Source organism: Haliotis rubra, unplaced genomic scaffold, assembly GCF_003918875.1.
Source record: "Haliotis rubra isolate DU_JTF1 unplaced genomic scaffold, ASM391887v1 Scf479, whole genome shotgun sequence".
NCBI lineage: Eukaryota > Metazoa > Mollusca > Gastropoda > Lepetellida > Haliotidae > Haliotis > Haliotis rubra.
In genome coordinates this window covers 22,253-49,034 of record NW_025767167.1, presented here as the reverse complement: position 1 = coordinate 49,034, position 26,782 = coordinate 22,253, and the positions used below count along the sequence as shown (strand labels likewise).

The 26,782-nt window shown below is 41.9% G+C and overlaps 1 long non-coding RNA gene across 1 annotated transcript; it reads left to right on the top strand.

Annotated features, from left to right (window-relative positions):
• The first annotated feature begins 506 nt into the window (after positions 1–506).
• On the top strand, positions 507–21,347 carry LOC124290961. Its single transcript, XR_006902097.1, has 3 exons — positions 507–519; positions 10,621–10,625; positions 21,281–21,347. It is a non-coding gene; the product is annotated as an uncharacterized LOC124290961 (long non-coding RNA).
• Positions 21,348–26,782: the final 5,435 nt, after the last annotated feature.

Genomic DNA, 26,782 nt, shown 5'->3' with positions numbered 1-26,782 from the left:
ACCCCCTTAAAATCATCATAGCACCCCCTAGCCATACGCACACACACGCACACGCACACGATGAACCCCCATCTCTCCTCCCCTGTAATGATGACTAGTGCCCAGATGCAGCTGTGACGTCAGCATGCGTGCACATGTTGGAAGGACCACATTTCAATTGTGTCACGTGATGTTTGTGTGCAATGGAAAATGTCGTGTGTCAGTGATACAACAAATACAATGTTTTCCTCTGAAATATAAACATTTCAACCCACCGCCTGTAACATCAAGAATGTCACTGAACGATTGTTTGGGGTATAAAACAACAACTTTCACCATCATTGTAAGGAGAGAGTTTAAATGCCGGGGTCCCGATCCACAACGCGTTCGTAACGTTACGATCTGTCGTTGCTTGACGAATGTCGTAGGGCTACGGACGTTTTGTGGATCATGGTTCAGAGGTGAGGTGAGGTGAAATTGGGTTTTACGTCGTGCTTGAGAATATTTCGCTCATATGACGACGTGCATGCGTGTGTATGTGTATGTGCGGCTGCCTGTACTAGCCCAGACTGAAGCTGGTTTCTGATATACCATGCCGCAGTGAAGCATGAATACCCCACTCAGACACAGTATACTGACTCCGAGCCGACCAGTACTTGTTGTACCAATTAATGCCGAGCGCCAGGCAGGGACCAACAAGTACCATATTTTAACGTCTTTTGGTATGACGCGGTCGGGGATCGAACCCGCGACCTTCCGCTCTCCGGGCGGACGCTCTAACCACTACACCACGGAGGCTGTCCATGGTTCAGAGACATAAAGATACCGTATAGTTGAGTTTTACGTAAAATCAAATCTATCTGTCTTTTTTTACTCAGGGTATGAACATATTGAACACATTCTGGTATCTCATAATCACTAAACCTCCCGTAGAAACTATGACACTGACATTATTGCAGTCTTTAAACACGGCTATAAATCGTTCGTACTAAATAGTCTCTGTGGCAATTCAAACAGTAACGCTGAACAGAGAGTTATTGTTGTAAAAAAATCACTTTGATTGCATGTAATGCAGCATTAAATCAGTCCTTTTTTAAAGAAGGGATCAAGTAGGCTTCTTGGAGACTTTTTACAATCCTGTTGACTGTCAATAAACTAAGTGTGAATCGGAACGTTGTGACGCACAGCATAAATGCAGCTATCCAGGTTCTCCGTTCTTGAATAAACGGGCTCAGCATTTAAAGCAGAAAGAAGGTTAAGTCTTTTATGTGAAAATGGTCCTTGGCTCATTCCTAATGGTGTAAAATAAGAAAACAAAATGGATAAAAACACCACAAGGATAATCCACTTAATCAGCCCGTACACATCGACAGGGGAAGTAATTCTACTGCCTGACATGGAAACAATCCAAACTGCGCCAATTGTAAAATGAACGTGTAGTAACATCGTCGTTGTTCAAATAAAACAACAACGCCGCGAAGTCGTCACAGAAACAACATTGCGCAAGGTGCTCTTTCTACGTCAAGGCATTACATCTCAAAACACAGCGCACATGTGTGGTTTCGGTTGTTGCCAAAATCCGACAAGAAATATCTGCTTTAAAAAATAAGCACACCGAAATATAAAAACAATTGTCACAGGATCTTTGACATCAGTAGAATGAAAAGATGAACTCCATCGCGAGAATACCTTTAGGGGTTTGTATTCAAGGTGCTAATACACCCCGAACGGGGTCGCTTACACTCACAGTTTACGTTAAAATCCACGGGATTTATCAAGTGTTTCAGATATTTTTCTCGTTTTAAGCGTTTTTAACTTAAAACCTATTTTGAATTAGAACGTATTTAAAATGTCAATCTGAAATGCCAATTTTCCAAGGTTAAAGTCAGTAAATTGGCCACTTCTTGCACGTTGTATTTTATATTTACGAGTTGTAAAGAATAAGTATTAACTTGTGACTGAGGACGTTTAACACCTCTCTAAGACACCGTTTGCTGAATTTGCTGAAGGTATATGATGTTTGGACAAAAGAGCAAACTTATGATTGTTTAATCACCGTTATACCAGTGCTCGTGTGTTTCAGCAGTTTGTTTGTTTGTTTGTTTAACGCCGCACTCAGCAATATACCAGCTATATGGCAGCAGTCCGTAAATAATCGAATCTGGACAGAACAATCTGGCGATCAACATCATGAGTATCGATCTACGCAATTAGTATACGATGACATGTGTCAAACAAGTCAGCGAGCCTGCCCACCCGATCCCGTTAGTCGCCCCTGGGTTGCTGAAGACCAATTCTAACCCGGATCTTCACGGGTGGATGACGTCAGAGGTAAATGTCTTACACCCGCATCGCTACCGTGTCTAATACCCCTTTAAATGTAACTGAAATACTGTTCAAGTCTGCTTTGAATTTTCAATTTTCGAATCTGTTTTGATACATGTACCAACGCAAATATGTTGACCTTCTATGCGGTTAAGCGTCGCCTAGCAGAATATTATAATGTACGGGTCACACACTCTGGTATCTCTCACTAGTTAAACGAAATTATAAGTGAACGTCTAACTTAATTATATCTGTTTACATATGACTTATACGACGCCGGACATACACGGTATCTTCCTTGATAATGTAAGTAAGCGTTACACCAAACGCCGTGTGTGTTCATAAGCCAAACGTGATACGGGCTGACACGATCGCCTGCAGCACGGTTCGGGCTAATCAGTTGGGTCGTTATCCGTCGCCCAATAATTATTTGTAAGGTAAAGATCATGTGAAGCTTGTCGTAGCTCTGGTTATTTAATACGTCACTGATCAGTGTCACCAGAACCCTGTCCACGTGTCATCCTTTTGAAAATGTTGTGTAATTTCACAGATAACGGCAAAGGTGTATTCGAACTTATCACACACTCGACTTAAGACTAGAGAAACGCCGCAGCAAGAAAGGGGTCAACAGTGATTTTGCAATTCGCATTCTGTTATCCTTCAAATTATATCATGAGGTGATTATGTGTTTGTTATATGATGGTTTTTGGGGTATATTTGACAAGCTTTGCAATTTTAGAATGCATAATCTATTATAGGTACGCTTAAAAATAGTCTACCGTCAGCTCGTTCACCCATACCCCCTTCCCTCTACCCACCCCTCTCCCCGACAGTTTATGTTGAGGGGGTAGCTTAGTAAATGTGTATGCGCTGTCCTTTTGGGAGAAACGAGAACGGCGGAAAGCCTAGTAGCTAAAGCGTTCGCTCGTCACTCCGAAAACCCTGGTTCGATTCCTCACGTAGGTACAATCTACAAGACTACTTCTGGTGTGCCCCGCCGCCATGTTGCTGAAGTATTGCTAAAGCAGCGTAAAACATCATTCATCACAATACACATTCACTGGAAGAAGTATCACCCCAGCACAGTTACCTCTGTTATATATCCGTCTATCCTTTTCGCCGCAGGGCTTTGAAAAAAAGAAATAGGAATTGCAAAAGGTTTTGTCTTCTATGGTCTAAGACATATTTGTTGCCTGATCTAATCGCAAAATAGTCCGTCTTCCTGATGTTTACGCACAAAACAAATTGTGACTCACTTTTCTATTTTGTTCGAAGAAAAAGAGCACGGGGGCCTTGAAAATTGATTCTCTAGGAACAGATCTTGAAGACATCGTAAATTGTCTGAAGGTGACACGCATCATCCTACCAAAAACATGTCGAACTGTCCTTGACCTTCAGGTGTATGGAGCTAGAGAGCTAGAAGTGAAATGCTTTACCGGTATAAAAAGATGCTATTGTAGGTCTATATCGGCAGGAAAATGCTATTCAGCTGTATTTAGCTACAAGCAAAGCTAGGAAATAGTTCTAATCTAACAGGAAGAAAGGAATCGTTGGACCAGGAGGTCTGTATTGTTGGAGAGCACCTTGCGCCACTAATCCCTAGGCATATACCGTAAACATTCCTGTGACAAATAGCTCTGTAGGCTCTGATACTTAACATCTATAGTGGTCAGATGGCTCTTTGTCGATTGTCAGTAAACAACGTATATAGATATATAGACATGTGTGCAGTAGAACACTGGTGATTAACGACCCTAAAATGTGATTGATAATGTCATGTAAGAGCGTCGCTTGGGGATATGCGGAATGGAGAGATAATATTTCATAATGCCACGTTTTTTCTTGTTTTATGTCTTATCCATTTACCTTAATGTTTGGCATCATCAATCTAGGGAATATATGTGGGGCGAGGTAGGTGTAAATGGAGGATTCACCACGAGCGTTTTCTAATATGGGATATAACAACCTTGTCTTAGTTATCGTTTTTTGTCGAACCTTGTCCAAGTTAGTCGATATGTGTCGAACCTTGTCCAAGGTAGTCGATATGTGTCCAAGTTAGTCGATATGTGTCGAACCTTGTCCAAGGTAGTCGATATGTGTCGAACCTTGCCCAAGGTAGTCGATATGTGTCGAACCTTGTCCAAGGTAGTCGATATGTGTCCAAGTTAGTCGATATGTGTCGAACCTTGTCCAAGGTAGTCGATATGTGTCCAAGATAGTCGATATGTGTCCAGTGTAGTCGATATGTGTCGAACCTTCTCTAAGTCAGTCGATATGTGTCGAACCTTCTCTAAGTCAGTCGATATGTGTCGAACCTTGCCCAAGGTAGTCGATATGTGTCGAACCTTGTCCAAGGTAGTCGATATGTGTCTAAGTTAGTCGATATGTGTCGAACCTTGTCCAAGGTAGTCGATATATGTCCAAGTCAGTCGATATGTGTCGAACCTTCTCTAAGTCAGTCGATATGTGTCGAACCTTGCCCAAGGTAGTCGATATGTGTCGAACCTTGTCCAAGGTAGTCGATATGTGTCCAAGTTAGTCGATATGTGTCGAACCTTGTCCAAGGTAGTCGATATGTGTCCCAGTTAGTCGATATGTGTCCAATGTAGTCGATATGTGTCGAACCTTCTCTAAGTCAGTCGATATGTGTCGAACCTTGTCCAAGGTAGTCGATATGTGTCGAACCTTGTCCAAGTTAGTCGATATGTGTCCAAGTTGGCCGGTACATGTTTTTGGGCACATGGTTCTTGTCGAGCCTCTGTCTCAGTTATACCAAATTGTCTATTCATTTTTTATCAACCATTTCTCGATATGCACATAACGGAATAAGCCGAGCGGACCCGAATGCAGTGGTCAATCACCATACTAAAATCTTCACTCACAGATATTTGCTACTTTGTGTACAGTGATATGACCGAGACTGAGTGAGTGAGTTAAAGTTTTGCGCCGCTTATAGCAATATTCCAGCAATATCACATCGGGGGGCAAATTATGGGCTTCACACATTTTACCGATGTGGGGAATCGAACCGTGTCTTCGGCGTGACGAGCGAACGCTTTAACTACTAGGCTACCCCAGCGTCCCATCATGGCCGAGAGACTCAAGACGGTAAACTTGTCACCAGCGCGTGTTGAAATGCTTGTAACAACATTTTGGGGGATAGAAAATGCATTACTGATATCCACAACTGGGAGATAAACGTCTAAATAGTTTCTGGATGCACGGATGGCACAGTTGTTAAAGGCGTCTCCAAGTACTGTTCAGTTGGGAGTTCGAATCCTAGATGTGCGTAGATTGTTTCTTAGATTAATTATTATCACACAATCTCTACTATCTACCGATAAACAATACTTATCAATTCGCAAGAAGAAGAAAGAAAAAAGAATCCATATACAATTTCTATTTGCCTCAGACCCGTGAAGGTCCGGGTTAGAATATTAGAATGTGCCTTCAGTAACCCATGCTTGTCGTAAGAGGCAACTAACGGGATCGGATGGTCAGGCTCGCTGACTTGGTTGACACATGTCATCGGTTCCAAACTGCGCAGATCGATGCTCATGCTGTTGATCACTGGATTGACTGGTCCAGACTCGATTATTTACAGACCGCCTCCATATAGCTGGAAAATTGCTGAGTGCGGCGTAAAACTAAACTCACTCACTCACGCTATTTGCATGAGATAAATAGGAACTTCTATAACTGTTAGAAAAAATGCAGAAGTAGCTTCTGGGGCACTCATTCTCAGTGACCAGTAGTTGTGGTCGGCTTAAATTATTATCACAAAAACACTGCAAACAGCTTGTACAATGAGCCAACAATTAACGTGGCCTTTTCTGTTGACGGAAATGATTTGGACACATGTCCACATAAATGATGTTTGGATTTCTTTCGCGTGTACATGTAAGTTTGAAACTAACCGGTTGCGCCCTGACTTGAAAACAAACCCTGCCTTGCCACACACTCCTGTTACTCTGTGTGTTTGCCTCTTCCAATATGGTACAAAACGTGTCGTAATCGACGTCGCCGAGAAACTTCACAGTTTTCTGCGAATAACAAAGTTCTATTAGGACTCCGTTTGACATTACGGCTCTCCCAGCACCAGGTCGGGTTCTTTGTTTGCTGGTTTCTCTCCCCTCTGTTGGAATTGTTTGAATTCTTGGCGCGGCATATGGACTGATGAGTTTCTTCAGAAATTCGCCCCTAATCTAAAGAATAATCTTCATGTTTGCGTGTCGCCCAGCCGTGGTAGCCGAACTTGAACTTGTGGTCCTACGGTTCAAGCATACACAAATCGGGCGTGTGCGTCTGTGGGTCATGAAACAGCAAGGCAGTAGATGGGTGGACACATACACGCATAACACATAGGTATTTGGACGATACAAACCATTGTGTTCAAACCACGGGGATTCTCAACTTCGTGGGAACTGTTAAGGGGGGTGATACGTAAATATATGTAGATTGTCAAAAATGTATCTTTTGTTTGATGTTTAAAGAAATGCGTCCCTATTAACTTTCAAAACAGGCTTTTTGGGTCCTCTGTTTTATTGAAAAATGTGTGTTTGCGTTTGTATGAATGAGTTTACAAATGTCGACAGCGCACAAGCCCAGACGTGTATTGAATATTTTTTAATCTTTAACACCTGGTTACATTTTTGTAAACCTGAACGATGTCTCAACATCCATGAGCATTATTAAAGAATACGTGGTACTTCAATGTTCATCATTAATATCATCAACCCGCGGTCATCTTGCTCAAATTTTGCTGTAACGGCTAAAAACAACACTTGCTCATTCCCATTGTCTTCTTTCTTTTAGATTTTTTGAGGTCGTAAATTTCGCCAGTTCTTAGGGTTGAACACTTTAAGGGTGAGTGTTTGTATCAGGTCACACTGACCAGTGTCTATAAGTAACCCGCTAACCGTGACCCCCAGGAGGGGACAATGTCAGCCAACTCATGTTTCTCTGTAAACACCATCCGACATATTTCACCAATGTGTTGCCTCCCTTTCAAGCTACTGACGTACTCTGAATAAATTTACTTGCGAGACTAAATTCGCTACATTGAAAACCTGCTTTGATGAAAGACCGTAAATATGTTTCGAAACTGCATCGTCTGTCCAACGACGAAACGTGGAGTAAAAAATAAACGTTGAGATTTAAGATTCTGGTGTTTTTGTTAAAGATTCTGCTGTTTTTATCAGCTGAGCAAATTTGCTGTGAAAGCCATTGATGTTCGGTACAGCGCATGTTGGGTTTGAAATCCCCGGAACGATTAAACTGTAATGAAAAGAAATAAATTAAACATTATTGCTGGTCTGAGATTCCGTTAATTTGGTTCATGGATTGCCGCGAGTCTCTGTTACCCCTCCTGACACGGGCTACTAAAAAAAAGGGGAAGAGAGGGCTGGAGTACTGTGAACGTTGGGATCTGAACCCTCTTGGAGAGATTCTTAGGTGACGTCAATGGTTTTTCCAAATAGTGTTACACCGATCTGTGAGTGAGTGAGTGGACTCACGCTTGAGTGGAAATGGACTACATACATTTAAAACATTTTAAACAAGTGTGACAATATACATGGCTTGTATTTTAAGTTAAATATAAAAGTAAAAGCTATTTCTTCAGTGGATAGAAACACAATGTCCCATAAGAAAACACAAGGTACGAAGCTCACTCACTCACTTTCAAACCCCGTTTAGTTTACTGCCAAACCAACTTGTATAGTATATCTATCTAGCCTACCCTTGTTTCATGTACAGTTTCAAAAAGGCTCTGACAGGAACTTCCTGACGTAAACCAAGGCCAAGGTCATTGTCACTCCCCGAGGTTTGACGCCGCTGTTGGTGCTGTTCCAGCAATATCACGGTAGGGACACCAGAAATGGGCTACACACATTGTACCCATGTGGGGAATCGAACCGAGGTCTTCAGCGTGACGAGCGGACGCTGAAACCACTAAGCTACCAAACCGCCCCTCTACAGTGTAATAAGTAGGTCTTTAACTGTGTACTGGTGGGACGCGTCCAGAAGGTTCAAGCACTGAGCTCGGCTCTCCAGGCAAACGCTGTATGTACTAGACCATGGTACAATGAGCTTAAAGGAATACGTCAGCACAGTAGTCTTGCCAAAAAGGATAGGATATGTACTTATTCCAATATTCATGCCAATACGATAGTCATATTCCAACATTCAAAGGCTCCCAACAGAAGTGAAGAAATCAGAATATGCGACGTAGACCGAGGCTGAATTTTGCTGAGGTACACTCTGATAGTAGGTGTGATACTGCTTCGGCTTGAATGCATTCGGATTCTCTCGGTCCCTCTACCGACTTGATACATCGGGCAGACACGCGTAGTGATACTGAATCATGTAACGATGAAAGATTCCGTCGTTGTTGTTCGATAAGCACGACAGTTGTTTTCGAGGACACATTTTTCTGTGTTTTATAGTAAAAGAGCCCACTATGATTACAGGCAGACACAAAACCCAAAACGGTCATATAGGGTTCATGACTGCGACAGGTTCGTTGTACCACGTGATTGCCCTATGCACACGATTTGCACGTCCAACATCTCACTGCGTCGAGATGAGCCGAGTGGGAATAAACTTCATTACCCTCACTACCTCGGTCAAGCTATCAATGCCGCTTAAGTTCGATGTATATATTTCGAACACAGGCCTTCTGTTGATATCGATAGCCAAAACGTTGTATGCTGTAAACAGTCGCAAAAACAACGAAAACCTAAGGCCCAAAACAAAGCTATGATACCCATATTAAATACAATGTATTTAATACCCATATTTAATACACAGCTATGACATCCATATTATTACATTACCATAAAAAATAGTTGTTGTTTGTTTCATTTAACCTCCGTAAAACATGGGTGTATATTATCTTTGCCCGCAATGTATATGGGATGTGCTTTCGAATAAAAACATAATTGAAATACAAACACTAGTTCTTCCTGTAATCGTACAATACACGTGAAAACTTAAAATCAATCGGTTGTAAATATGTTAAATGTAATGCATATATACCTAGTGGGTGGCTGTATCTAAAGTTAGCCCCGCCAGGTGTATAAGCTGTGTATACAACAGTGCGTCGTTGCAACATGAAACACTAGGCGGGACAGGCATTGGTCAATAATCAAACCGTATCACCATCATGTTCCGTAATGCTGTCGTCGTACGCCATGACGACGCGTCACGTTCCTGTCGCAGTTACACAACTGTGCAAAGAGGGTGTATGCCTATATCCAGTGTGGATATTTTGCTGCCAAATTGGTAGCGAAAACAAGCGGCACTATCAATATTTTGATATTTGTCCACTATTAGAGTACATGGCGCGAGGAGACAAGCTTAAGGTGCATTAACGTGTGTTCGTGTGTTCGTGATTGGTTTGTGTTTTGCAAGGTACGGCCAGGTGTTTGGGAAGTTATACTGCTCGACACTATTGCATGGGATGTGAAGACGGGGAGTGAGTGAGTATGGTTTTACGCCGCTTTTAGCAATATTCAAGCAATATCACGGCGGGGGACAACAGAAATGGGCTTCACACATTGTACCCATGTGGGGTATCGAACCCGGCGTGACGAGCGAACGCTTTAACCACTTGGCTACCCCACCGCCCCGTGAAGTCGGGGAAGAGTAACAGATAACGGTTTGTGAGCAAAACAGAAGTATATTGTCAAAACGGAAACGTCAGTCGCTCATAACGGTAACACTGTGATACATTTAAAAACAATCGGGTATATCTCAGAGAGAGAAACATATAGGGGAGATGTCTCTGTGCACGTAAAGGCTATCTTAGAGCGTAATGTCTGCAAGCATTTTTGATCTTATTGGTGTTCGAAGGTTCAAGCAAGCGAGCGTCTGTCGGTGACTCATGAACACCTCTAACAGACACGAAGTCGTTCTACAGCTTATCATACACTCTTAACACAACAATACTGTCAAACCACGCTTAATAATCAATCAGTCTTTACCTAAATACCTCTACTGACGTTTAAGAGCAAACGTTACAAGACACGATGATGCATTACTTTCACTAAAGTCATTGAATGCTGCGGGCACACGTGGAGAAGATTTTCTGGATGAGTCATTCAGTGAGTTGGTGAGTTTAGTGCGTTTAGTTTTACGCCGCACTCAGCAATATTCCAGCTATATGGTGGCGGTCGGTAAATAATCGGGTCTGGACCAGACAATCCAGTGATCAACAGTATGGACATCGATCTACGCAATCGGGATACGATGACATGTGTCAACCAAGTCAGCGAGCCTGACCATCCGACCCCGTTTGTCGCCTCTTTCGACAAGCATGGGTTACTGAAGATCAATTCACGGGTCCAATAAAATTGAGGATTTAATACAATTCCATAATCACATATCCGACTGGAATAACATACGCAGGTTTCATTTATGGTACAGAAATATTCCGATGAAATACGCCTTTTAATGTTTCAGCAAATATCTAATAGCTTATAATTAGGTGTACTCAAAAGAAACATACAGGCTGACTTACTTATAAGGGCATTAAACTTTAAAGCAACGAAAATAAAATTTAAAATCCCTCTTACAGTTTATAAAACAACAATGAAACTCGTTTAATGAATACAATGTGGTGGACGTGCCATATGGTTCCTATGTATTGTGTGGGAATGAAGGCGGTTCGTTTACCCAACATTTTTTACACCGATTTTAGCTTAAAAGAGGCAGTGATGTTTGACAGTGAAATTTAAAATTTTCTTTTCTACATTTCTTTCGCCCAATAACATAACTATACGCCTATTGGAACTGTTGACGCAATAAATTCAAGACAATGTTTATGATTCATAAATTCTTAATGTCGTTGCTGTAGTCTACGTTCCACAAAGACTTCAAATGAAACTCAAGAAAGAGATGTTATTGAAATAGATGTTTAAAATTGTAGAATTCTACACATTCATTTCCAAAATAGGTTACAAGATCTATCAAAACGTTTGCCAAGTATACCTGAGGACAACAGGGCCGGTGAAAACACACGCCAGGTGTCTAACCCAGACTTAGCGTTAGTGGACGATGGTTTATTTACAAGCAAAACATTCACGATACGAAAATATCAACAAATGTGTCCACCTAGGGTCATGGTCAAACATATTTCCATTGAGAGATTTCCAAGAGCTATTGAGTCGTGTTTGGGGAATCCGTCTATGGGTTGGGCGATTGCTAAACATGGTCAGATGGACGCCGATAGACTCGGGAGGACAATGAAGGGAGGGGTCCTCGGTCGTGAGGGTTTTATGTGACACCCTCGGCACACAGGGAAATATGCAGATGATATACACGTGGTACATACCTTGGATAATTAGGTTGACAGTGGTGATTTCATTTTGGTATGGGTTGTTTCTAACTAACCCATGCTTCTCAACCACCAACAACCTTGACGGGAGTCCCATTTCTAGGGTAAGAATATATGCCCATCAATGTTTATGCTTGTCGTAAGATTCTTCTGAATGGATGTGGTGGCCGGGCTGCTAATTGTGTCGATCGATGCTCATGATGGCAATCACTTCATTGTCTGGTCCAGACTGGAATATTTACAACTAGCCCTCATTAGGCATTTATATGGTGTGGGAATAAACAAACAAAACAACAACCCAAAGATCATGACTTGACTGGATTTTAAGAACCGGTGACAGTCACCACACCACCACAATCACATCATCACCATCGTCGTCGTCGTCATCAAAACAAGGACTGTATCCGTGACCCATAGTTATAACAAGCAGTGTTATTTAGATCGGGTGATTCATGTTTGTATCCTTAGTATGTGGATCAATGCTCATGTAAGTCCATAGATTGTTGGTTCAGATCTTGGAATATTCCGGAGTGGGGCAAACACATTATTAACATAATAGTGAGTGAGTGAGTTATGTTATACACCGTTTTGAAGAAGTTAGTCATTTGCCACTTACAGGGTACTGTATGTCAGCAAGAAACCAAGAACATATTGCAGTGAGTGAGTGAGTGAGTGAGTGAGTGAGTGAGTGAGAGAGTGAGAGAGTGAGTGAGTGAGTGAGTGAGTGAGTGAGTGAGTGAGTGAGTGGGGCAATTATTTCTATTTTGACGGGATCCATTGCGTCTTAGGTGGTGTTTCCCAAGCTGTTTTCTGGTACAGAATTGGTCTCCAAATCCGATGGTGGCTTATCGATGGCAACGTTTGGAGTGCAAGGACTTGACGTGACTGATTGTGTGTCATGCTACTACTAGGACTGTTTGCCATGCTGTCAACCACTGGTTTGTGAGGCCCAGACTCGATCACCAATAGGAAACCCCAGTGTGTCTGTACAATAGGGGGGCGGTGGGGTAGCCTGGTGGTTAAGGCGTTCGCCCGTCACGCCGAAGATCCGGGTTCGATTCCCCACATGGGTACAATGTGTGATTCCCATTTCTGATGTCCCCCGCCGTGATATTGCTGGAATATTGCTGAAAGTGGCGTAAAACTAAACTCACTCACTCACTCACTGTACAATAGGGCCATTCGATACACGGTGGCATGTGAGTTTAGTTTTACCCCGCTTTTAGCAATCTCCCAGCAATATCACGGCGGTGGAAACCAGAAATGGGTTTCACACATTGTACCTGGGGAATCGAACCTGGGTCGTCGGCGTAACGAGCGCTTTAATCATTAAGCTATCTCACCACCCCTCGCCATTTCGCATTCGCTCAGTGTTCAGTTTACCTTTAACATTGGCGAACACAACTCAAACATCGTTGAGTCAAACATTGATGTGTCTTGCTTATGGTTGTCGCGAAGATAAAGGCCCTGAGTTTTCCTATTGTAGTCATCCTTTTTCGATTGTGTTGAGTGAGTGAGTTTAGTTTTACGCCGCACTCAGCAATTTTCCAGCTATATGGCGGCGGTCTGTAAATAATCGAGTCTGGACCAGACAATCCAGTATCAACCAAGTCAGCGAGCCTGACCACCCGATCCCGTGAGTCGCCTCTTACGACAAGCATGGGTTACTGAAGATCAATATTCTAACCCGGACCTTCACGGGTCTCGATTGTGTTGAACCGCGGATAAGTCGAAGTATTTTCTCAGGTCCCTTCAACTTCGACACAGCGGTGTTTGGCTGTATATAGCATTATTTCGAATAAAACAAATAAAAGATCTAAGATCGCACTGTCATACAAAGTAAGTTTGGCGCCGTAAACATGTTTTAAAGGCAATATAGCTATAGTATGGTCGCGATGTCGCCTATATTTTTCAGGGCGATAAAGCGATGGCCCGAATGAGCCACCATACTATAGAATGGGAACGAAAATTCATGGCATTGTATATACTGCTCAAAGGACACACGATTCTTTTATATTATTATAGTTCACCAGTGGCATTTTAATAAAATAAGCATTAATGAATTAGGTAATCATTAACTTCTTGGAAGAAACATATGTGAATGTGGTGACTTGATATAGACAAAGGTGCATATTGTCTCTACTGTCCAATTTGTATCACCATAAATCATCCCTCAACTGCGTAGATCGATGTTCATACTGTTGACCACTGGACGGTCTGATCCAGACGCGACTAGTATTTTGTAGGTCCCTTCAACTTCACACTGGATTGTATGGCCAAGGTTCTCGATCCTCAAAGCGTTCGTAGCGCTACGGCATTTGTAAACCTACGATAAACTCGTTACAAGTCGTAACTTTACGAACGCTTTGTGGATCGGGACCAAGAGTCGATTATTTACAGACCGCCGCCATATAGCTTGAATATTGCTGATTGCACCGTTAAACAACAAACAAACAAACAAATCATAACACTATACCCAATTCGCTTCTTTCCGTAACATGTACAAAGCAATCACCCTTTCCCGTACACACAAGTTAGCCTCGGTTGAGATATCAACAGAAAGACCGTTGACTATCAATCATTCAGCATGTTGTACAGTGAAAGCAAACCTACTTCACCTCTAAATGTAAACCTGTCACGACAAGTGTTTCTTTATCATAAATTAACATTAATATCCGTTTACATATGTAGGTAACGCGTAAGTAATGTTCAAAACAGGGTGTTATTGTTACATATAGGTCATAAACACTCCGGTGTAGACTGATGGGTCACAGCGCTGTAGTGTATATACCTGGACGGTCGCCGGCAAAACAGGTAACCGCTACCTGGCGCTCTGACTCACCTGGGGAAATACCTGTAATATTTACTTACTTACAGACACATGACCTGTTGTACCTGTGTGTGTTCTATATTCCTTTGAAGATCCGTCGATATACCGCGTTAGCCGATATGCACTTACTTATACTATATGGACCTATATGGATTGGATTTTACCAATGCATTAAAATTGCTATGTTTGTTCATCGTTGAAGTAAATAAAAATGATAGCAGAATCATAAAGTGAGTGAGTGAGAATGGTTTTGCGCTACTTTTAGCAATATTCCACCTGCGAGGGGAGGGCGGGGACGTATTCCACAAATTGTAGTCAGGTGGGGAATCGAACCCTGGCGTGACGAGCGAACGCTTTAACCACTAGGCTACCCCACCGCCCCATCATAACTTAGAAAGACCACAATGTGTTACGCGAGTATGAAAGTTTTTGTAACATCGAGAACAAGATTAGGCCTAATATTGTACTACTAAAAAAGGTTAAAGCACGCCCGATTTTCTCATTTGACTTAAGTTATTCTGTCAGACCAATTACAGTACTAGGTATTTTTCAAAACGGGTATTCTTTACTTCTGTCGAGCAGTACATGTGTACATCTTCCATGAAACTCCATGCATTTTAACGTTGAATGAATTCCAGCTAGACTTGGGTCTTGGTGAGGTTCCTGAAATAACTTCTGATGCATGTTAACGGCTTACTCACTGAGTATAAAACTAAAAAACGACCATTTTGCTACAATGGAACAATTATTCTATTTTAGTTTAAAAAATTAAAAAATATGATGCACGAGTCGTTTTAAGACATCTGTGTACATTAACAGCTAACGGATGTGATTCACAAAGCATGAATGTTTGGTGGGGCTACTGCTTATAATAGTCAAGGATTCAGGTTCGTTTTATCTCACTCGGTACAGTTAGTCTGCCATGTGACTATATATAGTCATATGAAAGGATTGTGTGGCTCTTTACTTTTTGAGTTGTATATATTGTGTATTCCATTACGTAGTGCAAGAGGGAAACACACAAGAGTTTCATCAGGATTTTTATATTCAAGAAACTACTGTTATAACGAACTCGGTTATATCGAACTGTTATTTTTTTGTCCCGACCAGCATATTTTTGTGTTTATAACGAACTATGGTTATAACGATCTAAAATGAGTGGTCCCTTTATGTTCGTTACAACCGTACTTTACTGCATTACCGTGCTATGTGCGGCGTTAAACATCAAAAGAAAACAAGGAGAGTATTTTAGGAACAATAAGACTATTTAAGCAGGGTGTTTAGTAGTCAAGGGGGGGGGGTAAAAAATCTGCTCATATACCAAGGCCATGGTTAACTGAATGCTTCAGTTGCGGGCGTTGTCTGTCTCGAGGTCCCTGAACCACATTATTTCCCCTACTGCCAAGCCCTCCCTGCAATGCTAAAGGCCTGCATGAAGCAAGTCTAGATTTGCTCAGGTTCTAAATCTCTAGTCTCCGTTTTCAATTTAAATGGTTTTGTTTGTTACTATCAAAATTATATATCCTCAGAGCCTAAGCGTTAGTCTATTGCGGGTTCTGCTATAAAAGGGACATCATTGAAATACAAGGATTTATATGTCTCTGATACTGCTGGTCGGGAGACACGGCCCAGCATGCTCCACCATCGGCACATTTGGCTTCGGCATAGGATTCTAATAAAGCATGTAACCTTATGGCGTGGTTTTGTACCCGACTGTACAACCCAGCGTGCTCGTGCAATAACACTACAGAGGCATCTGTCTCAATTATCCTTGTATTGTCAACAAAGGAGAACGTTTACCGGTTACTGTCCAATATAGCAGCTGTGGAATTTGGGAAATGTTGCGTTCTTTTGTGTATGTTGAAGACTTTTGAGTCCCGACAAGAGGTGCCTCGTGGACACGGCAGGTGCTTGGCGGAGGTCAGTGAACCTTGGTACAGTGCAGCTGGGGGAGGGTGGGGGTGGTTTGTCACTCTACTGCCGTTGCAGTACAACAGTTCAGGGTGGGTACAGTGGAGGCGTAGGCACATTGTTGCTTCTACGCGCAAGGATCATTATTCTTCCTCTTCCTCCTCCTACTACTACTACGACGACGACGACAACGACTACTACAACTACAACTACTACAACTACAACTACAACTACTACTACTACCACTACTGACAACTACAACTACTACTACCACTACAACTACTACTACAACTGCAACCACTACAACAACAACTACTACTACTACTACAACTGCAACTACAACCACTACAACAACTACTACTACTACTACTACGACGACGACGACAACGACAACGACTACTACAACAACAACTACTACTACTACTACAATTACAACTACTACTACTACAACTACTACTACCACTACTGAAGATGCTACTGATGTTACTGCAGCTACGGCCACGCTGTTCTTTGTGCTTCCGACGGTGGATAGCTCAAAACAGCTAAACAATTACGCCTACTGTGTCTTATATATGGAACACTTCGACATCACATCTATGGCTATTAATTCTACACGTCTTTGACAACGAAACATGTTATGAATTAATAATGTACTCAGGAGAACCCATGAGAGCGGGTATGGTCCTGACTGGCCTAGAGGCATAATAAGGCGAACCAGGATTCGAACTCAAGAACATAGGTTTCCGGAGAGACAAAGGGACATAACTCTGCACAGCGAATTGCAGTGCCTTGGGCGACAAGGCGTCTTGTTCACCTCAAAGAATATGTATGAGTGCCTTCCCAGATTAAATTATCCTGTACAAATACATGCGTAGCTATGCTTCTCAAATTTGCCAAGGATATTGCTTTTGGGGACAGTAGTTGAATTTTAGCACTTTTCCAGCAATATCACGGCGGGGGGACACCAGACCTAGGCTTCACACCTTGTACCCATGTGGGGAATCGAACCCGGGTTTTCGGCGTGAAGAGCGAACGCTTTAACCACTAGGCCTCGGGACAGACACAGACCGCATGTATTTAGTATATCTGTATACTTTCACATATCATCTGTGTTATAGATTATCAGTTAAACGGTTTCTTAAATGAGACCTTCACCTGTCAACGGTCATACGAAACTTGACATCCGTGACACGACGATCGTACTCCAAAATTGTATAAATACCACCCAAAAAATTATAAAAAACAATTATAAAGATGACAATACACAATATGAGAACAATAACGATAGCTAGTTCTGGAACAGTTTACGCTTATCATGTACTTGAATAATGTATTCAAAAGTTAACGATATTTAACATTTAAATATAAAAGGAATCTGACAATTGCAAGCCAGTTGTCGGCTAGCTGGCGTCAATCACCGGAGAATGCTACAAACCTGTCACTCAAGACGAGCAAGTATTGACCTAAGAGGAGGAAGCGTGTCGGGACGATGTTCAAGACAACGTTGTCAACATATCTGACCTTCGGCCCTCCCTACTGACCGTCGGTCAACAGATATTCATACACATAACCCTCACAATGTCAAGACCAAGAGGCGCGTCGGCGAAGTCGTCAGCACACGGTATGCCAGCGTCTCCGTCCTGTTTGATTTCCCGTGGAACGTTGGGTCTTCATATTTAATAACTGGAATTCTTGCCAAGGGAATTAACCAAATTTAAATTGTTTGGCAGCAAATTACACTCCAAGGTTGCGGAAGAGTCAAATTTGGCGTCTTTTCAATTAAGTGAGACGATGACACACTTGTGTTAATCTGTGTGTGCCTGGAGACAGCCTCACCCCACAACCACCACCTCCCCCAAAACCCAGATTGGGTTTTTAGGTATTGGCGTCGAAGTTTGATGTCAGTGAAGAAAGCATTTTCTTTGTGATGCTCATTAAAAAAAAACACCTTTTCGTTAGATGATGACTCAAACATAGCAATGTTTTAAAAAAATAGATGTCCTTTTTCTTTAAAAGAACCCCAACATGATGTTAAACAGAATGAAGGTTATGTGTTAAAATTCTTATAAGAATTAATTCATTCTGGGTTTGTACTAAAATATAACAGTGATGATGTCGAAAGTGTGATACTATAACGGCATTAATACTGATGATGACACAGTACTATTGACGATGACGGTACAAATGATGACACAGTACTAATGACGATGACGGTATTAGTACTGATGATAATACTAATTTTGAGACACTATCAATGGCGATGACATCATCAATGATGATGTTGAAGTAAAATGATGACGACGGTGTTAATGATGGTTTATGAGGTCATTATTAATTATGCTGAACACATTAATGATGAGTATGGAGTCAATAGGTATAGGCACTCTATTTACTCACAAAAGACATATTATATCCGTTTTACCAGTACAAGCTACCTGGAGAAATGAAGGTGTAACATTTGCTCATGTTGAAGCGCTGGGTGTTAAATCATCCGTTAACCCGTGAAGGTCCGGGTTAGAATTGATTTTCAGTAACCCATGGCATGCTTGTCACAAGGGGCGACTAACGGGATCGGATGGTCAGGCTCACTGACTTGATTGACACGTTCCATCGTATCCCAATTGTGTAGTGTGATGCTCATGCTGTTGATCACTAGACTGTCTGGTCCAGAACCGATTATTTACAGACCGCCACCATACAGATGGAATATTGCTGACTGCGGCAACAAACAAACTAAATCATCAGGTGGCAAGTTGTACCAACCACACCTGCAGTAGGTACGCCGGTCTCAGTGGGTCAAGCTTTGATATCGGGTGGCCAGGTGTGTCAACATTCCCTGGTAATATTGGTTATTGGGCTCATGTTATCCTTCACTGGCTTTACATACGGGCCACCGCTTTACATACGGGTCCTAACAAGATTCATTACGAATATTCCTAACAAGATTCATTCACTCGGCCATTAAGCCAATCATTACGTAATAGACAAATGAGAAATAAGTGAAATTAATTTCATTATCATAATTTGTACCCCAAATAGCGTTATAAGGGGAATCCACATTCCCCTTTAAAGGTGACACTTTATCGATCAGTGCACTGTCCAATCGTGGCCAATACATGTTGACGGGTTCTGTGAGAGAAAGTGTCATGGAACGAAGGGCATGCGTTTGTATAACGCGAGTCTCGTCAGCTGATTGCCTTGTAACAGGCATGTGGTCAGAGGGGTGGACAACTTGACAACGGGTCAGAAGATAATATTCCCTGCCCCACAGAGGGCGATGCGATAAAAGTAGTAAAATCAAGGAACTTCCTCTACGACAATTTGCATGTGAAAGCGCACAGGTCGGGCAGTGGTAGTGACCCGTGACGATATATGCAAACTATACTGATAATGAAAATAAACTTATCGCACAGCTGCGTGTCTGAGTTCTGAACTGATGAATGTGAAACTACAGGATCATATATAGCTGTTATTCTCGCCTATCTCACAGAAAATATGACGGGCCGGGGGGGTAGCCTAGTGGTTAAAGCGTTGGCTCGTCACGCCGAAGGCCTGGATTCGATTCCCAACATGGGTACAATGTGTGAAGCCCATTTCTGGTTTCCCCTGCCGTGATATTGCTGGAATATTGCTAAAAGCGGCGTAGAACCATATTCACTCAATACTCATTCGTCTTATACATACACAAGCAATCGAAGATCCAGACTCACAGGAGTCTCCACACAGACACGCGAACATAGGGACATTGGCTCTGATGATCGACATCATCATTGTTCAACATTAATGTTTCATTGATTGAAAAACATATTTAATTCAGTCGCTTACTAATATATCTTGTAGCTGGAAGTAAAATTAAAACATTGTCACTCATCCCGTATATTGACTGAGTTCAAAGTTATATCTTTCACCATCGTGGTGAAATGGTCCTTGCTGTTGGCCCGTAAAGTCATTGTTGGGGCGCTTCAAACAGTTAAGCAAGATTATAGTTCAGTGTTGAAAACAGAAAATACAAATTACACGAAACACTGTTGGGGATTAAGAAAGCACAATGAAGTGTGAGAAACATTTTTTTATCCCTGGTTACAGATGTAATAAAAAAATATTGACAAAGCGACTCTTATCATTTAGTAATAGCCACTTACTTTTGCATATTACTGTACTTGTCACGGAGTCCTCTTTGATTTGTAAAGCCAGTACTACCCGAGAACTACACACATCGTTCTGATACCTGGACACAGGATATTCTTGCCGTCATGTTTTAAACGCAAGATATATCATTCCTTTATTGCATATGTTTTGGAGTGTAAGATAAGACATAATATACCAACAAGCATAACAATAGTAATGATAACATTCCATCCGGGATATTTTGGTTTTGTCACGCAGCAAACGTTCCCTCTGTATGACCGCGGTCTGTACATAAGTTTGACCACAGACAGTCGAGTGATTGATATTACGAGCACACACTCTTGTCCGGTTTAAGTTACGCTATCACGTCACCAAACCTGACCATCCAATCCGTTACATTGACGCCTACAGGAGTATAGCTTGGTTGAGACCCCGATTCCCCACGGGGTAACACCCGTGAAGATCCGGGTTAGAATTGGCCTTCAGTAACCCATGCTTGTCGTAAGAGGCGACTAACTGGATGGGAGGGTCAGGTTCACTGACTTGGTTGACGCATGTCATCGTATCCCAAATACGTAGGTCGATGCTTATGCTGTTGATCACATGACTGACTGGTCCAGACTCGATTATTTATACAGACCACATAGGTGGAATATTGTGCAAAGAAACAAACCTACGGAGTAGTGGGGTTTAGCTATATGAAGATTGATTGAATCATAGGCGGATCCAGAAATTTTCACCAAAACAGGGGGTGGGTGGTGGGGGTATAGGGTTCGAACCCCACCTTGAACCCCACCATTGCAAAACATTAACTTCAATGTGGTCTTTAGTCATTTTCGGGGGTGTAGGGTGTGTTGGGGAGTCTTGGGGGGACACCCCCCTCCCCCTCCCTCTGGATCCACCACTGTAAATTACATTTCAAATTCAGTGATTAGACTTGTGCTTGGTATGAAACTTAGAAAATCACCAAATATATTAGCAGCAATTTGTAAATTTAGCAATCCTCTTTCCCCACAAACAGATCACCAAGCGATGTCCCAGTCAAAGGGAGATCACTCTAATCATTCTCGTGTTGCAGATACACACAACGTAGAGACATTTTAAGGGAGCTTCTACCACACAGTAAGTTAGAACAAACGAAAAGTCTGTAGGCACATCACTATTACATAACAAACGTTTTTATCTCTTTATATGTCGGTTTATTCTGCTTAATAAAGTGTATACAATGTACATACGACCATTTGTTTTTAACGTTGCCCTGCATCCAGCGATTGCGCCGTACAGTACACAGGCTACGCGAGGCCTGCGGCTTGAGACATATTTTAGTGTTCGTAGCGCCAGGACTGTCGTAACACTGTAGTCTAACATAAACTTACGAATGTCGTAACTGCACGAATGCTTTGTGGATCGGGACCAAGATAGAATATCAGCATCACACATTTCGGATGGTAATATTGCCGAACAATATACTGAACGATTCAAAGACAGGGTCGAGAAGTCCTCTTACAATCGCAGAATACATTTTACGACATCCGTCCCATATGATAAGGAAGCTTTTAAAACACGGAGACCCACACCAAATGGCTTGAAATGACAGACAGGCGAAGCTCATCCCCCAGAATATGGCAGCCGGAAGTCCTAACAGTGTACTGAGCACCGTGTACCAACAATGCATGCTCTCTGTGAATGCATGGCGGGCGCACTTCCACGAACAGTTTAACGACTTCACGCTGTCCGGCTCGCCGAGAACATCTTCAAATGTCACCTGGGATACAGAAACACGAGTGAGTGAGTGAGTGAGTTACAGGGTGCAACATGATAACGGCTCGTTGACCTTAAGGTGGGAGAAGAACCCGAGACGTCGTAGGTCTAAGACGCGTATATCAAAAACATTCAAACCAAACTGGCAAAAAAGAAAAAAAAATAGAAAGGAAATAAAACCCATACAAAACATTAAAACAAGAACCCCAAATACCCCAAATCTTCTCGCCCCTCCGAAAAAAACACAACAAATACCCCAATTGCACCCGGTAAATAAGCAGATACAGTGCGGACCCTGTTTCAGGCGGAATCTTTGATAGCTTTGGCTTTACGAAAATGCCATTATTTTTCGGCCTATGGACGCTGTCGGTTTTTTAACATGACCACCCCAGGCCCCAATTTCTCGAAACAAACTTAAGTCTGAGTTTTGTTAAACTGAAACATAGTAGACAATTTGAGTTTGGTGGATAGATTACTTAAGTTGTTTGGTATGGGCTTTTCTATTTTAAAAATGCAGTTAAATTTAGCTGTTTCAAATTGTCAAACTCAGTTTGAAATTGAGTAAAAACTTAAGTTTGTTTCGAGAAATCGGGGCTAGGGCCTAGTTAGTCGTAATATATAAGTTAATGTTAATGTATGACACTTACGAATATCTTAGCGCTAAGAGAGCTTCGAAAATCTAGGCCCAGGTGATTTCTGACATATCCGCGATTTCTCATAGAACAATATCTTACCTATATATTCGGCAATGTGTGTTATGGTATTTTAGTAGAGAGGTTGCACATAGATTGAAATCTATGGAGAGCCATATTTTGTATCAATATACCAAACCATGTTCATAAGAGTGAGTGAATGAGTTGAGTTAACGCTGCTTTCAACAGTATTCCAGTGAGAAAAGCGAGATTTATGGATGTCAACTCCTTTATTGTGAATAACACGACGTTTCGGAGTGTATGCTTGCTCCTTCATCACCTGATGAAACGTCGTGTTAACATGTGAAGATGATAAAGTAGCAAGCGTACACTCCGAAAGGTCGTGATATTCAGAATAAAGAAGCTGACATCCATAAATCTTGCTTTTCTTATGCATTCCACTTCTAAATGCCCTTCAAAGATTTGAGTACTCCAGTTATATGACGTAAACCCCACGGGCAGGGTCATGGTATTGACAAACCTAGAAATATATTATGGGCGAAGACCAACCCACGATCACAGTATTCTGGTGTAGCCAAGGGACGCAACTCTGAGTTTGATCAACTGTGCCCCCATGTTGATAGAGAATGTTATCGAGAGCACAAATATCTATGACTGACCACAGCATAGTCATTAAGCTGGTTGATGTCACGGTTTCCTTCAATTTCCGGCATCAGGGATTTCTTCTCCTCTGGAAACTACAGCTATACCAAAGTAAGCCTTGGTCTAATATAGTCCCTCATTAACAATGATGATGATGATGATGATGGGTTCAGGCCAGAGCTCTTTTGTGGTAAACGACCTCTGAAAAAACAACACGTCGTTACAAATTTCAGAGGTAAATAATCTGGCTTTTTGTTTTGATTACCTTGCTCCGTATATGTAGAGAAGGCCCTTACAAAAGCAAGCCTGCCTCCGTAGTGAATGAGTGAAAGTTGTTTTAAGCCGCATCAGAAATGTTGCAGCTATTCCAGGTCCCGCCTCCGTAAGAAAAGTTTGTGTGATCATGCAATACTAAAACTATATATATTTTTTCGTGCTCATACAGAATACCGGATACCTACCAGCCATATTGTTTAGTGTGACGTCACCCTAACCCTAAACCTTACCCTAACCCTTAACCCTTACCCTTACCCTAACCCTAAACCTTACCCTAACCCTTACCCTAACCCTAACCCTAAACCTTACCCTAACCCTAACCAAAAGTAAACTCGCGTGCTTTCAAAGATGGCGGAAGGTATCCGGTATTCTGTAATCTTACCGATTACACCGGACACCTACCATATTGGATTAGGTCCCTAAACCTAAACCTAAACCTAAACCTAACCATAAACCATGACCCTACACCCCTCAAAACAATCTTAATAAATGAAATACATTGACCGAAGCGGCATGGAAATGGCTTACGTGTCCGGTGTAATGCATTCTCACCTATTTTTGCAATAATAATAAGTGGTATTGAACATTATGCAAGTATCCAAACCTACCTTTCTTATGTCGTACATGACATTTTATCCATAACGGCAGTATGACGTCATAGTGACGTCAAACACAGGGTGACGTCATACACTTAGTCGGGAGATCCTACTGTGCCCATTCGTCACCACTCGCCCCTTTCCGTAACCTACAAGAAGTTATTCGGTATTCGGCTTGTCCCGGAATAACACGAGTGGGTCACGAATGTACTGTGCCCCGTCTCGCATCATGATCGCAACGTACTAGCCGCCGGTACAGGCCAAAAAGACGATGTCTGTGAACGATGATCATGATTCTCTTTGCAAAGCGGGAATCGTCTCTGGGAGATCATTGAGTGCTTTTGATTTAGAACTCTGTGCATGCTTATTATCGTCGGATCCCTTTGATATGTTACTGACATGTTTTCAGATCGTTATGAATGCTAAAATGAAACATACAACGGATGTTCTTATGCGTCCGAAAACCCATAACACAAGGATAAATAAAATGTACAATACAGGACGTGTTCTCCATACAGTTTGTCCATAAATGATATCTTGAAAATTATCTGGTTGGTTGGTTGGTCAGTCAGCAATATTCCAGCTATATGGCGGCAGTCTGTAAATAATCGAGTCTATACCAGACAACCAAGTGATACATTTTTTCATTTCTTACGAAAATTATGTCATACAAATGTGTTTTCTTCATAATTTGTGACCCGTGAAGATCCGGGGTAGAATAGGTCTTCAGCAACCCATGCTTGCTACAAAAGGCGACTATGCTTGTCGTAAGAGGCGACTAACGGGATCGATGACTTGGTTGACAAATGTCATCGGTTCCCAATTGCGTAGATCGATGCTCATGTTGTTGATCACTGGATTGTCTGGTCCAGGCTCGATTATTTACAGACCGCCGCCATATAGCTGAAGTATTGCTGGGTGCGGCGTACAACTCCCTAACACTCATAATTTGTTCATAACCAATTAATATATTGGCATAAATGCTATGCTACACTATTGTCCATTATTGTAAGATTATTATGGCTACTTCACCTTGCAAAGCCACGCACGTTCGACACACAGTCGTTAATACAGCTGTGTAATAGGACGCAAGTGCAGCTGTTACCGATGATGATGATGATGATGATTTGTTCACTTGTTTCTTGCATAACGTCGAACTCTATATTCCATCTATATGACGGCGATGTATAATTCTAAGATGCCTAGCGGTTAGAACAATCGAAAAAAACAAACATTATCAGACAATAAAGGTATAGTTTTTTGATGACGTAACAATTGAATGACGTTTTCCCGTCACTGCGCCATTCTAGTGTGCCCCCCTCGTAATCGAACCATTTTACATTACGTCACAATGTAAGCGACGTTACGATGCATGTCAGTTGTCATCGCCTCGTACGGCCTCCTACAGTAAACTACACCGTTGCATCCGGTTTCTTGGTTTGCTGTTGCTTCACGCAGCTAACATCACTGGTAGAAACATTACGTTTATGTTTTACGACGGTTAAAATGTGTCATTTCGACTCACAAGTTTTCAGCGACACGGTAACGTTCGTTATGTTTACATTCCAACAATGCAATTGTGGAATGTCGCTTGACTACTCAACTTCCTCTGGATGTACTGATCTAAACTTATGCTCGTAGTAGAAATGCAATGTTCATATTGCCCCATATGGTTTACGTTAATGACAGATGTAATTAAAATAATTCAGAGAAGATATTTAATCCGAACGTAAACCGTCATCAAACTGTTATCATTTGTTTTTCCTGGTAACGTTCGTCTTAACGTAGGGGGCAGACACATCAATAGAACAGCGCGCCAGTTAGCCCTGTGCGAGGATTCTTAATTTAGGTCACCGACACCGTCGTTTGTTTTCTGCCTTAAATTAATCGTAATTATCTTTAGAAAGTATTAAATTTGGCATCTTAGAAAAGAAATACAGTTCGCCCTACCACCATGTATAGTGTAATAAAACACACTTTCGCCCTGAACTATTATAACGTTAAAGCGTCCTAGTACTTTAACTATAATAGTTCAGGGCAAAAGTGTGTTTTACTACACTATACATGGTGGTAGAGCGAAGTATTTCTTAAATAACAGAGTCTGGATCAGACAATCCAGTGATCAACAGCATGAACATCGAATTGCGCTGTTGGTATACAATGACATGTGTCGATCAAGTCAGCGAGCCTGACCACCCGATCCCGTTAGCCGCCTCTTACGACAAGCATGGGTTGCTGAAGACCAATTCTAACCCGGATCTTCACGGGTATAGGTACTTTATTCAGGACACGGATAGTGAACAATATAGCTGCGAGCAGCGATGTAGGGCTCCTTGGCTTTACT